We start from the raw sequence: 14,682 nt of genomic DNA on the forward strand, positions 1-14,682 counted from the left end.
CAAGGCATAAGAAACTTCGCAAATTAGGAATGAATGAATGGAAAAATTGGTTAATGGGTAATGATCACTATCAATACGATTTATCTCAGACTAGATGGTCTAGATTAGTACCGGAAAAATGGCGAAAAAAAATAAATCAAAGTTTTTTGGTTCAAAATACAAACTCAATTTTTTTTATTCATGTGAAAAAGACCAATTAATTCATTACAATAAAAAAAAACAATTATGCAATGAATTCATTACCGAGTCAAAAAGATAAATTAAAAACCTACAAATATGATCTTTTATCAAATAAATATATTCATTATGAAGATAAAAAGGGTTCATATATTTCTGGGGCGCCGTTACAAGTAAATAAGTCTCGGGGGATTCCCTATAATTATAACACATATAATTCTGATTTTTTTTATTTGCTAGGAGATATAGATCTTAATAATTATCTACGAAAAGATTATATTATTGATAGGGATAAAAATACGGATAGAAAATATTTTGATTGGAGAATTATTAATTTTTGTCTTAAAAAAAATATCAATATTGAGGAATGGGCAAATATAGATATCAGAGCCGACGCCAACATTAATAAAAATACTAAGACTCGGACTAATTATTATCAAACAATTGAAAAAATGGATACAAAAAAAAAATGGATAATAAGGATAATTTTAATCTCGATATTTATAAACAAATCAACTCATCCAATCAAAAAAATATATGTTTTGATTGGATGGAACTGAATGAAGAAATATTAAATTGGCCCATATTGAATTTAGAATTTTGGTTTTTGCCAGAATTTGTGTTACTTTATCATGCATATAAGATTCAACCACGGATCATACCAATAAATTTACTTCTTTTAAAATTAAATATAAATCAAAATTTTAGTAAAAATATCAACGAAAAAAAAAATGTTCGTGTATCATCTAATAAAAAAAAAAATTGCTTGAATTTGGATTAGAGAATAGAAATCAAGAAGAAAAACAACAGTCAGTCCGAGGAAATCTTGGATCAATCAAGAAAACCAAAAAATAATATTGTATTGGATCCATATTCAACAGAAAAAAAAAAAAAAAAATGAAAGAAGATTTTGGGGTATCGGACATTCAAAAGCGTAGAAACAAAAAGCAATCTAAGAACAAACATAGCAAATGAGGAGATAGCAATGAGCTAGATTTTTTCCCTGAAAGGATATTTTATTTTTCAACTGAGATGGGAACATTCTTTTAACCAAAAAATAATCCAAAATATCAAGGTATATTGTCTACTGCTTAGATTGATAAATCCAAAGGAAGTTGCTATATCCTCTATTCAAAGAGGCGAAATGAGTATCGATGTAATGCTTGATTCGAAGACTACAACTCTTACAAAATTGATAAAAAGGGAATATTTATTATTGAAACGGTTCGGCTATCCATAAAATGGGATGGACAATTTCTCATGTACCAAACCATAGCTATTTCGCGGGTGCATAAGAGTAAGCACCAAACTAATCGAAGATATCAAGCAAAAAAAAAATATATTAATAATGATGGTATTAGTGAATCCATTACACAACATGAAAAGTTGTTTGGGAATAGAGACGAAAATCATAATGATTTTATTGTTCCTGAAAATATTTTATCTCCCAGACGTCGTAGAGAGCTTAGAATTCAAATTTGTTTAAATTTGATAAATTTAAATGTTGGGGAAAGAACCAAAGTTTTTTGCAATGGGAATAATGCAAAGAACTGTGGTAAATTTTTGTATGAGGATAAGCATCTTGATGTAGATACAAATAAATTTTTTAAATTAAAATTATTTTTTTGTAGAAGATTTAGCTTGTATGAATCGCTATTGGTTTGATAGCAATAATGGTAGCCGTTTCAGTATGTCAAGGATACATATGTATCCACGATTAAGAATTAGTTGATAATAAATTTCCTATGGATCAAGTGGCATATCTGGTATGGTTATGAAGGCAAACAAATATCGACGCCTTGTGTTATATTACATTCGGTACATGATCTTGATTCGATGACTTTATCTTAACTTAGGCTTAGCAATTATATCTAGGAATGAATCATCATAATCTTCTTAATCTTAGGTCCAAAGTATTCTCTTTTGTGGGTGGAGAAATGTACTACCCTTTTATATCCATTGTATTCATAATCCGAATAAAATTGATAATTAGATTTGATAAAAAAAAGACGTATATGAATAAATCCAGATTATTGTGTATACAAAAAAAAACCAAATTAAAATGACTAGTATTATTATTACTAATCAGTAAAATCCATATCTGTAAAAAAAAAAAAAAAAGGGAAAAATTTTTATGGTAAAAAATTTATTCATTTCAGATTATTTCAAGCAAAGAAAAAAAAAGGGTCGGTTGAATTTCAAGTATTCAGTTTCACCAATAAGATACGTAGACTTACTTCCTATTTGGAATTGCTGAGAAAAGACTATTTATCTCAGTGAGGTCTACGGAAAATTCTGGGAAAACGCCAACGGCTATTGGCTTATTTGTCAAAGAAAAAAGAGTAACGTTATAAAAGAATTAATTAGTCAATTGGATATTCGGGAGCCAAAAACCTGTTAAGTTAATTTGAAGATTTATATTATACTATATTAGATTAGTTATTAGATTTTTAATTTTGATGAACTTCATTTCGTTTTCAGCAATTCATAGAATAATTAATCGGGAAAAAAAATATATGACTGTACCAACTACAAGAAAAGACCTCATGATAGTCAATATGGGTCCTCACCACCCATCAATGCATGGTGTTCTTCGACTCATCGTTACTCTAGATGGGGAAGATGTTATTGATTTGTGAGCCCATATTGGGTTATTTACACGAGGAATGGAAAAATTGCAGAAAATAGAACAATTATACAATATCTTCCTTATGTAACACGGTGGGATTATTTAGCTACTATGTTTACAGAGGCAATAACGGTAAATGGACCAGAACAGTTGGGAAATATTCAAGTACCTAAAAGAGCGAGCTATATTCGAGTAATTATGCTAGAATTGAGTCGTATAGCTTCTCATTTGTTATGGCTTGGCCCTTTTATGGTAGATATCGGTGCGCAGACTCCTTCTTCTATATTTTCCGAGAAAGAGAATTGATATATGATCTATTCGAAGCTGCCACAGGTATCACGAATGATGCATAATTATTTCCGTATCGGAGGAGTAGCTGCTGATCTACCTCATGGCTGGATAGATAAATGTTTGGATTTCTGTGATTTTTTTTAACGGGGTTACTGAATATCAAAAGCTTATTACGCGCAATCCAATTTTTGGAACGAGTTGAGGGGTGGGAATTATTGGCGGAGAAGAAGCAATAAATTGGGGTTTATCGGGACCAATGCTATGAGCTTCGAAATTCAATGGGATCTTCGTAAAGTTGATCATTATGAATGTTATGACGAGTTTGATTGGGAATTACAATGGCAAAAAGAAGGAGATTCATTAGCTCGTTATTTAGTCCGAATCAGTGAAATGACGGAATCCATAAAAATTATTCAACACGCTCTGGAAGGAATTCCAGGGGACCCTATGAAAATTTTAGAGGCGGACGCTTAGATAGAACAAAAGAATTTCGAATGGAATGATTTTGATTATCGATTTATTAGTAAAAAGCCTTCGCCTACTTTTCAATTGTCTAAACAAGAACTTTATGTGAGAGTGGAGGTGCCAAAGGGAGAATTGGAGATTTTTCTGATAGGAGATCAGAGCGTTTTTCCCTAGAGATGGAAAATTCGTCCACCAGGTTTTATCAATTTGCAAATTCTCCCTCAGCTAGTTAAAAGAATGAAATTGGCTGATATTATGACAATACTAGGTAGTATAGATATTATTATGGGAGAAGTTGATCGTTGAAATGATAATTGATACGACAAAAGTACAAGCTATCAATTTTTTTCCAGATCAGAATCCTTAAAAAAGAGGTTTATGGGCTCATATGGTTACTTGTTCCTATTTTTACTCCCGTGTCGGGGAATCATAATAGGGATACTTGGTAATTGTGTGGTTAGAAAGACAAATATCTGCGGGGGTACAACAACGTGTTGGGCCTGAATACGCAGGTCCTTTGGGAATTCTTCAAGCTATAGCAGACGGTACTAAACTACTTTTCAAGGAGGACCTTCTCCCATCTAGAGGAGATATTAGTTTATTCAGTATTGGACCGTCTATAGTGGTCATATCTATTTTACTAAGTTATTCAGTAATTCTTTTTTGGTTATCACCTTGTTTTAGCCGATCTCATTATATAGGGTTTTTATGGATTGCCATTTCTAGTATTGCTCCTATTGGACTTCTTATGTCGGGATATGGATCGAATAATAAATATTCCTTTTGGGTGGTCTACGAGCCGCCGCTCAATCGATTAGTTATGAAATACCATTAACTCTATGTGTGTTATCAATATCTCTACGTGCGATTCGTTAGGACATGAACTTTTTTACCTATTTTTTTTCATCATTCGGGGCGATGAACTAAACCAGATAGTTATATGAGTGAAACAAAACAGCTTAGAAATTGGCAGTAAAAAGAATGAGTCTCATTCCCTAGGTACAAGAGTTAAGCGAGAATGTAAACATAAACAGAGAAACGCTTTACCTCAAGATTGGTCGATTGGTCATCATAGTTTGAAAGGGTACAAAAGATCAACTGTATGGGGTTTTACTATTGTATGGATTACCATACCGGGGATCGAACAAAAATGAGTGGACGGTTAGGAATACCAAGGTACACAAAGGATTAGTAATGGAGATAATGTAGATTATATAAAGATGTATTTCTGCATAAAAATAAAAGGAATCCTGATGGGGCCTTAAGTTGGTAGAAATGACCAAGCAGTACTTCCCCATGATCCTGATCCAGAGTATGCTCTTACCCACTTAGTAAACAAATTACTATCAGGAACGAAGTAATCCTTTAATTTATATTATTATTATAAGGAATAGATCAATTCAGAAGTATTTTTTGGTTATTATGGCAAATGAAATTGCATTGGTCTAATTTGTGACTCTCCGATGTTTACTCTATCTACCCTACAAGTATATCGAGATAATATTGAACCGGTCGTTAGATTTATTTGTGGCCATGGAGGAGCCGTATGAGGTGAAAATCTCATGTACGGTTTTGCAATAGCGATGGGAATAGTGATGTTATCACCGACTATAGTTATCTAACAGTTCAAGTATAGTTGATATAGTTGAGGCTTGATCAAAATATGGTTTTTGGGGTGGAATCTGTGGCGTCAACCTATAGGGTTTACGTTTTTTTTTAATTTCTTCCTTAGCGGAATGCGAAAAGATTGCCTTTTGATTTACCGAAGCCGAGGAAGAATTAGTAGCAGGTTATCAAACCGAATATTCGGTATAAAATTTGGTTTATTTTACGTTGCTTCCTATCTAAATCTACTAGTTTCTTCATTATTTGTAACAGTTCTTTATTTGGGTGGTTGGAATCTATCTATTCCGTACATATTAATTCCTGGGCTTTTTGGAATAAATGAAGTGGGTGGAGTCTTTGAAACGACAATAGGTATCTTTATTACATTAGCTAAAGCTTATTTGTTCCTATTCATTCCTATCACAACAAGATGGACTTTACCTAGGATGAGAATGGATCAACTATTAAATTTTGGATGGAAATTTCTTTTACCTATTTCTTTAGGTAATCTATTATTGACAACTTCTTCCCAACTCTTTTCATTGTAAAGGCACAGGATATTCTAGATTCATAACTTCTCTCAAACAAGAGAAAGAAACATCAAATTATTTATAGATATTCAAGATATGTTCCCCATGGTAACTGGGTTCATTAATTATGGCCAACAAACGGTACGGGCTGCAAGGTATATCGGTCAAAGTTTTATGATTACCTTATCCCATGCGAATCGTTTACCTGTAACTATTCAATATCCTTATGAAAAATTGATCACATCAGAACGTTTACGCGGCCGAATCCACTTTGAATTTGATAAATGCATTGCTTGTGAAGTATGTGTTCGGGTATGCCCTATAGATCTACCCATTGTTGATTGGAAATTGGAAACCCATATTCGAAAGAAACGATTGCTTAATTACAGTATTGATTTTGGAATCTGTATATTTTGCGGTAACTGCGCTGAGTATTGTCCAACAAATTGTTTATCAATGATTGAAAAGTATGAACTTTCTACTTATGATCGCCACAAGTTGAATTATAATCAAATTGCTTTGGGTCGGTTACCAATATCAGTAATTGGAGATTACACAATTCAAACAATTATGAATTCGACTCAAATAAAAAAAGCCACGGGTAACCCACTTGATTCAAAAACAATTACCAATTACTAAGATTAAGTTTTGATCTAAAGTAGTGAAGCTTCTTTCATTTTGCTTGGTCAATAACTAAAAATCCTAACTATGGAGTGATGAGAATAATGGTTTGTTTGCTTTAGATTTAAAACCTCTTCATATATATCTTTGATGGTTTTGAAATTATATATTTATATAAAATAATATAATTATATTTTGAATAAATATATTAAAAAACAGAAAATATAAAATGAACCTTTCGGATAGAGAAACGGTATTCAATTAATTAAGTATATCTAGATCAACCGGAACCCCATTAGATTTAATTCAACTAGGAACGTATCAAAAAAAAGGGTAACTTCTTTTTTCCCGGTTTGGTCAATCAATAGGGTTATGAAGCATTTCGACTTAATTTATCGCTTTTTTACATAGAATGGATTTACCTGGACCAATACACGACTTTCTTTTAGTATTTTTGGGATTGGGTCTTATAGCGGGAGGTCTAGGAGTGGTATTACTTACCAATCCAATTTTTTCTGCCTTTTCATTGGGATTGGTTCTTGTTTGTACATCCTTATTCCATATTCCATCGAACTCCCATTTTGTAGCTGCCGCACAGCTCCTTATTTATGTGGGAGCAATAAATGTATTAATTGTATTCTTTGTGACGTTCATGAATGGTTCAGAATATTACAAAAATTTCCATCTTTGGGCCGTTGGAGATGGAGCCACTTCACTGGTTTGTGGAAGTATTTTTTTTTCACTAATTACTACTATCCCAGATACATCATGGTACGGGATTATTTGGACTACAAGATCAAACCAGATTATAGAACAGGACTTGATAAATAATGGTCAACAAATTGGGATTCATTTATCAACAGATTTTTTTCTTCCATTTGAACTTATTTTGATAATTCTTTTAGTTGCCTTGATAGGTGCAATTGCTATGGCTCGTCAATACTAAATACTTAGAAATAATAAGAAAATAATAAGTACTTGTCTTGTTATGTCTTATACCATAAATTCTATTTAATTTATTGTTCATGTATAAAAGAAAAATGCTCTTAGTTCAGTCTATTATGTATTACCAATACCTTCCTTTATTACGTACTTTTTATATTCTTAATCTTAATATAATATTATAATTATATTTTTTTTGGTCAATCGAATCAGTTGAATTGTTGTTCATATTGAAATGAATCGAGATTGGTGAGGAGTTGGTCAATGATGCTCGAACATGTACTTGTTTTGAGTGCCTATTTATTATCAATCGGTATCTATGGATTGATTACAAGTCGAAATATGGTTCGAGCGATTATGTGTCTTGAGCTTATACTGAATGCAGTTAATATGAATTTCGTAACATTTTCTGATTTTTTTGATAGTCGCCAATTAAAAGGAGACGTTTTCTCGATTTTTGTTATAGCAATTGCAGCCGCTGAAGCAGCTATTGGATTAGCTATTGTTTCATCAATTCATCGTAACAGAAAATCAACCCGCATCAATCAATCTAATTTGTTGAATAAATAGTACTAATAGTAAATCATCTAAATAAAATCCACAAATAAAAATTTGTATGTGCGACATAAGCATATGACGCTGTTTGCTAAAATGTAATAAATCAAAGTATCTTGGCCCTCTGTCATGAGCGGATCCAAAAGTAGGTTGATTCTAGTAAATCTAAATCATTGATTCATCTGGTGTCTATACTATATAATTAATTTACTACTTTACTAGATCGAAAATTTAAGAATTTAAAAAATTTAGAGATCCAATGTCACATTCAGTAAAGATTTATGATACATGTATAGGGTGTACTCAATGTGTACGAGCCTGCCCCACTGATGTATTAGAAATGATACCTTGGGACGGGTGTAAAGCTAAACAAATTGCTTCTGCTCCAAGAACAGAAGACTGTGTAGGTTGTAAAAGGTGTGAATCAGCTTGTCCAACGGATTTCTTGAGTGTCCGGGTTTATTTATGGCATGAGACAACTCGTAGCATGGGTCTAGCTTATTGATACGTTACAGAAAATTCCACTTGAATCCATTTTTTTTTTATCTTTACCGACAAAAACCCGCGCTCGAAAAAAATATATAATTTTTGAGCGCGGGTTTTTCTGGTCAAAGTGTATCTTGCCTTTACCACGAATAATTTTCCTTGGTTAACAATAATTGTTGTTTTGCTGATATTTGCGGGTACTTTCGTTTTCTTTTTACCTCATAGAGGAAATAAGGTTATTAGGTGGTATACTATTTGTATATGTATATTAGAACTGCTTCTAACGACCTACGCATTCTGTTATCATTTCCAATTGGACGATCCATTAATTCAATTAGAACAGGATTATAAATGGATAAATTATTTTTATTTTCACTGGAGACTAGGAATCAATGGGCTTTCCATAGGACTCATTTTACTCACGGGATTCATCACTACTTTAGCCACTTTAGCGGCTTGGCCAGTTACTCGAGATTCAAAATTGTTCTATTTCCTAATGTTAGCAATGTACAGCGGTCAAATAGGATCATTTTCTTCTCGGGATATTTTACTTTTTTTTTATCATGTGGGAGTTAGAATTAATTCCTGTCTACCTACTTCTATCCATGTGGGGAGGGAAGAAACGTTTGTACTCTGCTACAAAATTTATTTTGTACACCGCGGGGGGTTCTATTTTTCTCTTAATGGGAGTTCTAGGTATGGGTTTATATGGTTCCAACGAGCCAACATTAAATTTTGAAACATCAGCCAATCAATCGTATCCTGCGGCATTAGAAATAATATTATATTTTGGATTTCTTATTGCTTATGCTGTAAAATTACCAATTATACCCCTGCATACATGGTTACCAGATACCCATGGAGAAGCACATTACAGTACATGTATGCTTTTAGCCGGAATCTTATTAAAAATGGGAGCATATGGATTGGTTCGGATCAATATGGAATTATTACCCCATGCTCATTCTATATTTTCTCCCTGGTTGATGATAGTAGGCGCAATTCAAATAATCTATGCAGCTTCAACATCTCCCGGTCAGCGCAATTTAAAAAAGAGAATTGCCTATTCCTCCGTATCTCATATGGGTTTCATAATTATAGGAATTGGTTCCATAACTGATACAGGACTCAACGGAGCCATTTTACAAATGATCTCTCATGGATTTATTGGTGCTGCACTTTTTTTCTTGGCAGGAACGAGTTACGATAGAATATGTCTTGTTTATCTCGAAGAAATGGGAGGAATAGCTATCCCAATTCCAAAAATATTTACAATGTTCAGCAGCTTCTCGATGGCTTCTCTTTCATTGCCTGGAATGAGTGGCTTTGTTGCAGAATTGGTAGTTTTTTTGGACTCATTACGAGCCAAAAATTTCTTTTAATGCCAAAAATACTAATTACTTTTGTAACGGCAATTGGAATGATATTAACTCCTATTTATTCATTATCTATGTTACGTCAGATGTTCTATGGATACAAGCAATTTTATGATCCAAATTTAAATTTTTTGGATTCTGGACCACGAGAACTGTTTGTTTCAATCTGTATCTTTATACCCGTAATAGGTCTTGGCATTTATCCGGATTTCATTCTATCACTATCAATTGACAAGGTAGAGGCTATTATATCTAATTACTTTTATAGATAGTTTTCATCACTAAGACATATAAAAAGAGAAAAATATATAATTTTTTTTAGCTCGTTGTATAATGAAACCTAAACTTAATAATTATTCTTTTTTCCTTCTTTACTTCTTAAAATTGAAAAAAAAAATGATTAATGAATTGTAATTCGATACTTTTGTAGTTTTTGAGAACCATTTGGTTCAAATGGTTCTCAAAAACTCATACAAACTTTTGTTAGATATGCTATTACTATGTAAAAATGTAATATTTAATGTATTCGTAAGGTCTTTTATTCAATTAGATGTTAATGCGAATGAACCATAACTATGTAGCCCTATTCCTAATAGATTTACTCCAAAATAGCATATCCAAATTATAAAAAATCCCATAGAGGACACAATTGCAGAATTGGAGCCTTGCAAATTTTCAGTTGTTCTAGTATGTAAATAAATTGCGAATATGGTCCAAGTAATAAATGCCCAAGTTTCCTTTGGGTCCCAATTCCAATAGGATCCCCATGCCTCATTAGCCCATACTGCTCCCGAAAGAATACCTATGGTTAAAAATATAAACCCGAGACTAATGACACGAGAACTCTAACAATCCAATTGTTGAATTAATTGGCACCTGTGATAGTTTCTAAACGAGATAAAACAATTGTTTCGTAAAACATTGCTTATTTCATTCACGTATTGCAGTTCGCCAAAGTAAAAAGTCCCCGTAGTTAAATGATTGTTTTTATATTTACCAAAGATTTCTATATTTTTTTGAAATGTAATAACTAGAAGAGCCACTTATAATAATGATCCACACAGAAGAGCTGCATAGCTTAATACCATCATACTTACGTGCATCATTAACCATTGTGATTGTAGAGCAGGTACTAATATTGTGGATTGATGCATTTTACTTAAAAGACCCGAAGTAGCAAATCCTTGGGTAAAAATAGCACTTGGTGCAGTTATGGCATTTAAATTATTTTTGTGGTTTCTAAAATAGGGAACCATATGAATAATGGAGAAACTCCATGAAAGGAACATTAATGATTCATATAAATTACTTAAGGGTAAATGTCCTGAATAAATCCAACGAATAACTAATAATCCTGTTATACATAAAAAAGTAGCTACCATTCCTTTTTCCGACGAATCATACAGCCCTATGATTTCGTAGACTAATAAGTTCATCAAATAAATGGTAATTAGAATTGAAACAATCGACAAAGAAATCTGAGTTAATATATGTTCTAAAGTAAAAAGTATCATAAAAACTCCTAAAAAAAAGGATGTCCTCCAACAATGGAATATAAACCCGAAATTTTATTCTATACATTATAAGAGTTATTCTAGTATTTCTTTTACTTGTTTTTTTTTAGATGCGCCACTCGGACTCGAACCGAGATGCTCTAGCACTGCTTCCTAAGAGCAGCGTGTCTACCGATTTCACCATAGCGGCTTGCTCGAAATCATAATAGCCCATCCACCTTCAATCGTCGATATTGAGGGAGGAGATTCAATGCAATATCTTGAGGAACATTAATAAATATCACTCAAATTCCTATTTGAACGTTTAGTAATCCTTACCTTAATTGTAGTGGGGGGGGTGTTTGTTTTAACAATGCAATGTCCTTTCGTAAGGGTTAAGCTCTTCTGGAATTGAATTGACGAGTTGTAACTAGACAATTCCGTTCTAAACACATGCCTAGAACTTAAACTTTTTTATACCCCATTCTTATTTTTTGATTATTTATTCATTTGATCATTTATCTGATTTTATGAATTCGAAATTGAAAAAAAAAAAAAGCTTATTATGAAAAGCGAATCGATGGGGAAAATAATAATCCCCATCTCACAAATAAAACACACAACAAAAGAAGGATTAAACTTTGTTTTGTGCCCTGTTTTTTAGTCCCTTCCTAGTAGACAAACAAATTCTTATCCCACAAACGGCAATGGACAATTCCATCTCATTTTTATAAGTTATAAGTTCCAAATATTCATTAATGGTACTGATTAATCTTATAAATTATATTATTTAATTGATTGGTTCATATCAATTCATATTATTCCAAGACTTTATTGCTTGTTTGTCGCACAAAAAAACTTTTTGAATTCCCGGTAAAAAGAGATTTTGCTAAAGAAAAAGCTTTTATCGCCGCCCAATACGCTTTATTTTTCCAAAAATTTTTACGAATACGCTTTTTGGACATAGAAGTACGTTTCTTCGGAACCGCCATTAAAAAATGAAGAGGTTACTCATTGTTATAGTTAAATGTGGAAGACATTTATTGTTCAATTCAATATATATATCTATATCATTTTTTTCTTATATACCGACAAGTATATATTAAATTATATCTGATATCTTCATTCGGATATATATCCACGGGATCCAAGGCTATATAAATCTAATTTGCTATCCGTTGCTAAGAAAAAAAAAAAAAATATATATAAGGGGGGGTTAATATTTCCAGTTTTGCGCGAACTGAAGTGACGGGAAACAAATCGACGGATATTGATATTAGAGAATTTATCATCCACAACGAGCCAGTTCACAACCAATGCTTTGGTATACTTTTTTCTTGTTCTATGGATCTAAATTTTTGTAATGTTGAAAATATAATATTATGTATCTTCATAAATATCTTAGTTTATAATTAACTTAAGTAAAGTAGTAACTTTTCAACATTGACTTAATCTTCTCGTTTGACCAATTGTAACTTCTTTTTTTTTTTAAGAAATTGAAAAATTAAGTCCTTTCATAGTCTTGATTATAGTTCTTTTTGCTCCTTTCGAAATATATAAGAGCTGGTGAATTGGAAACAATTAAGCAAAAAAAAAGTTTTATTTTATTATGATTATGGAACATACATATCAATATGCATGGATCATACCCTTCGTCCCCCTTCCAGTTCCTATAGCAATAGGGGTGGGGCTTCTCTTTGTTCCGACGGGAACAAAAAATATTCGTCGTATATGGGCTTTTCCTAGCGTTTTATTACTAAGTATCATTATGCTTTTTTCATCCGATCTGTCTATTCAGCAAATAAGTGGCAGTCCTATCTACCAATATGTATGGTCTTGGACCATCAATAACGATTTTTCCTTAGATTTCGGCAACTTGGTAGATCCACTTACTTCCATTATGTTAATATTAATTACAACTGTTGGAATTATGGTTCTTATTTATAGTGACAATTATATGTCTCATGATCAAGGTTATTTGAGATTTTTTGCTTATATGAGTTTTTCTAATGCTTCCATGTTGGGATTAGTTACTAGTTCAAATTTGATACAAATTTATATTTTTTGGGAATTGGTTGGAATGTGTTCGTATCTATTAATAGGTTTTTGGTTCACACGACCAATTGCAGCAAGTGCTTGTCAAAAAGCCTTTATAACTAATCGTGTAGGGGATTTTGGTTTATTTTTAGGAATCTTAGGTCTTTATTGGCTAATGGGTAGTTTTGAATTTCGGGATTTGTTCGAAATAGCCAATAATTTGATTGATAATAATGGGGTCAGCTCTTTATTTCTTACTTTGTGTGCTTCCCTATTATTTGTTGGTGCAGTTGCTAAATCCGCACAATTCCCTCTTCACGTATGGTTACCTGATGCCATGGAAGGTCCTACGCCTATTTCGGCTCTTATACATGCAGCTACTATGGTAGCTGCGGGAATTTTTCTTGTAGCTCGACTTATTCCTCTTTTTACAGCCATACCTTACATAATGAATATAATTTCTTTTGTAGGTATAATAACAATACTATTAGGAGCTACTTTGGCTCTTGCTCAAAGAGACATTAAAAAAAGTTTAGCCTATTCTACAATGTCGCAATTAGGTTATATTATGTTAGCTTTAGGTATGGGATCTTATAGAGCTGCTTTATTTCATTTGATCACTCATGCCTATTCGAAAGCATTATTATTTTTAGGATCTGGATCCATTATTCATTCAATGGAAACCGTTGTTGGATATTCTCCAGATAAAAGCCAGAACATGGCTCTTATGGGCGGTTTAACAAAATATGTGCCAATTACAAAAACTTCTTTTTTATTAGGTACACTTTCTCTTTGCGGTATTCCACCTCTAGCTTGTTTTTGGTCCAAAGACGAAATTATTAATGATAGTTGGTTGTATTCACCGATTTTCGCAATAATAGCTTGTTTCACGGCGGGGTTAACTGCATTTTATATGTTTCGGATGTATTTACTTACTTTTGAAGGGCATTTAAACGTTAATTTTAAAAATTATAGCGGCAATAAAGATAACGCGTTCTATTCAATATCCGTATGGGGTAAAAAGAGACCGAAAGCGATAAAAAATTATTTTATTTTTTCAAGTATAAATAATAATGAAAGGGCTTCCCTTTTTTCGAAAAAAACGTATAAAAACCTCATTACTATTAAAAAGTTTGTGAATAAAAAAACTTTGACGTATCCTCATGAATCAGACAATACTATGTTATTTCCACTTTTTTTATTGGCTTTATTTACTTTGTTCGTTGGATCTATAGGAATTCCTTTTGATCAAAGAAGCATATATTTTGATATATTATCAAAATGGTTAACTCCGTCGATAAACTTTTTACATTCAAATTCTAACAATTATTTTTATTGGTATGAATTTGTTAGAAATGCCGTTTTTTCCATCAGTATAGCTTATTTCGGAATATTTATAGCGTTTCTTTTATATGGTCCCGCTTATTCATATTTTCAGAATTTTAACTTAATCAATTTTTTTGTTAAAATAGGTC

General features: G+C 32.3%; 1 pseudogene across 1 annotated transcript in view; it reads right to left on the reverse strand.

Moving 5' to 3' along the window:
* Positions 1–12,525: 12,525 nt before the first annotated feature.
* The window catches only part of LOC147510383 (protein TIC 214-like), a 4,383-nt pseudogene continuing 2,226 nt past the window's right edge, over positions 12,526–14,682 (reverse strand). Inside the window, exon 4 of the transcript XR_015218812.1 lies at positions 12,526–14,682. This exon is cut by the window's right edge and continues 1,007 nt beyond it. The product of XR_015218812.1 is annotated as a protein TIC 214-like (transcript).

Source organism: Coptis chinensis, chromosome 3 (genome assembly GCF_015680905.1).
Source record: "Coptis chinensis isolate HL-2020 chromosome 3, ASM1568090v1, whole genome shotgun sequence".
Lineage (NCBI taxonomy): Eukaryota > Viridiplantae > Streptophyta > Magnoliopsida > Ranunculales > Ranunculaceae > Coptis > Coptis chinensis.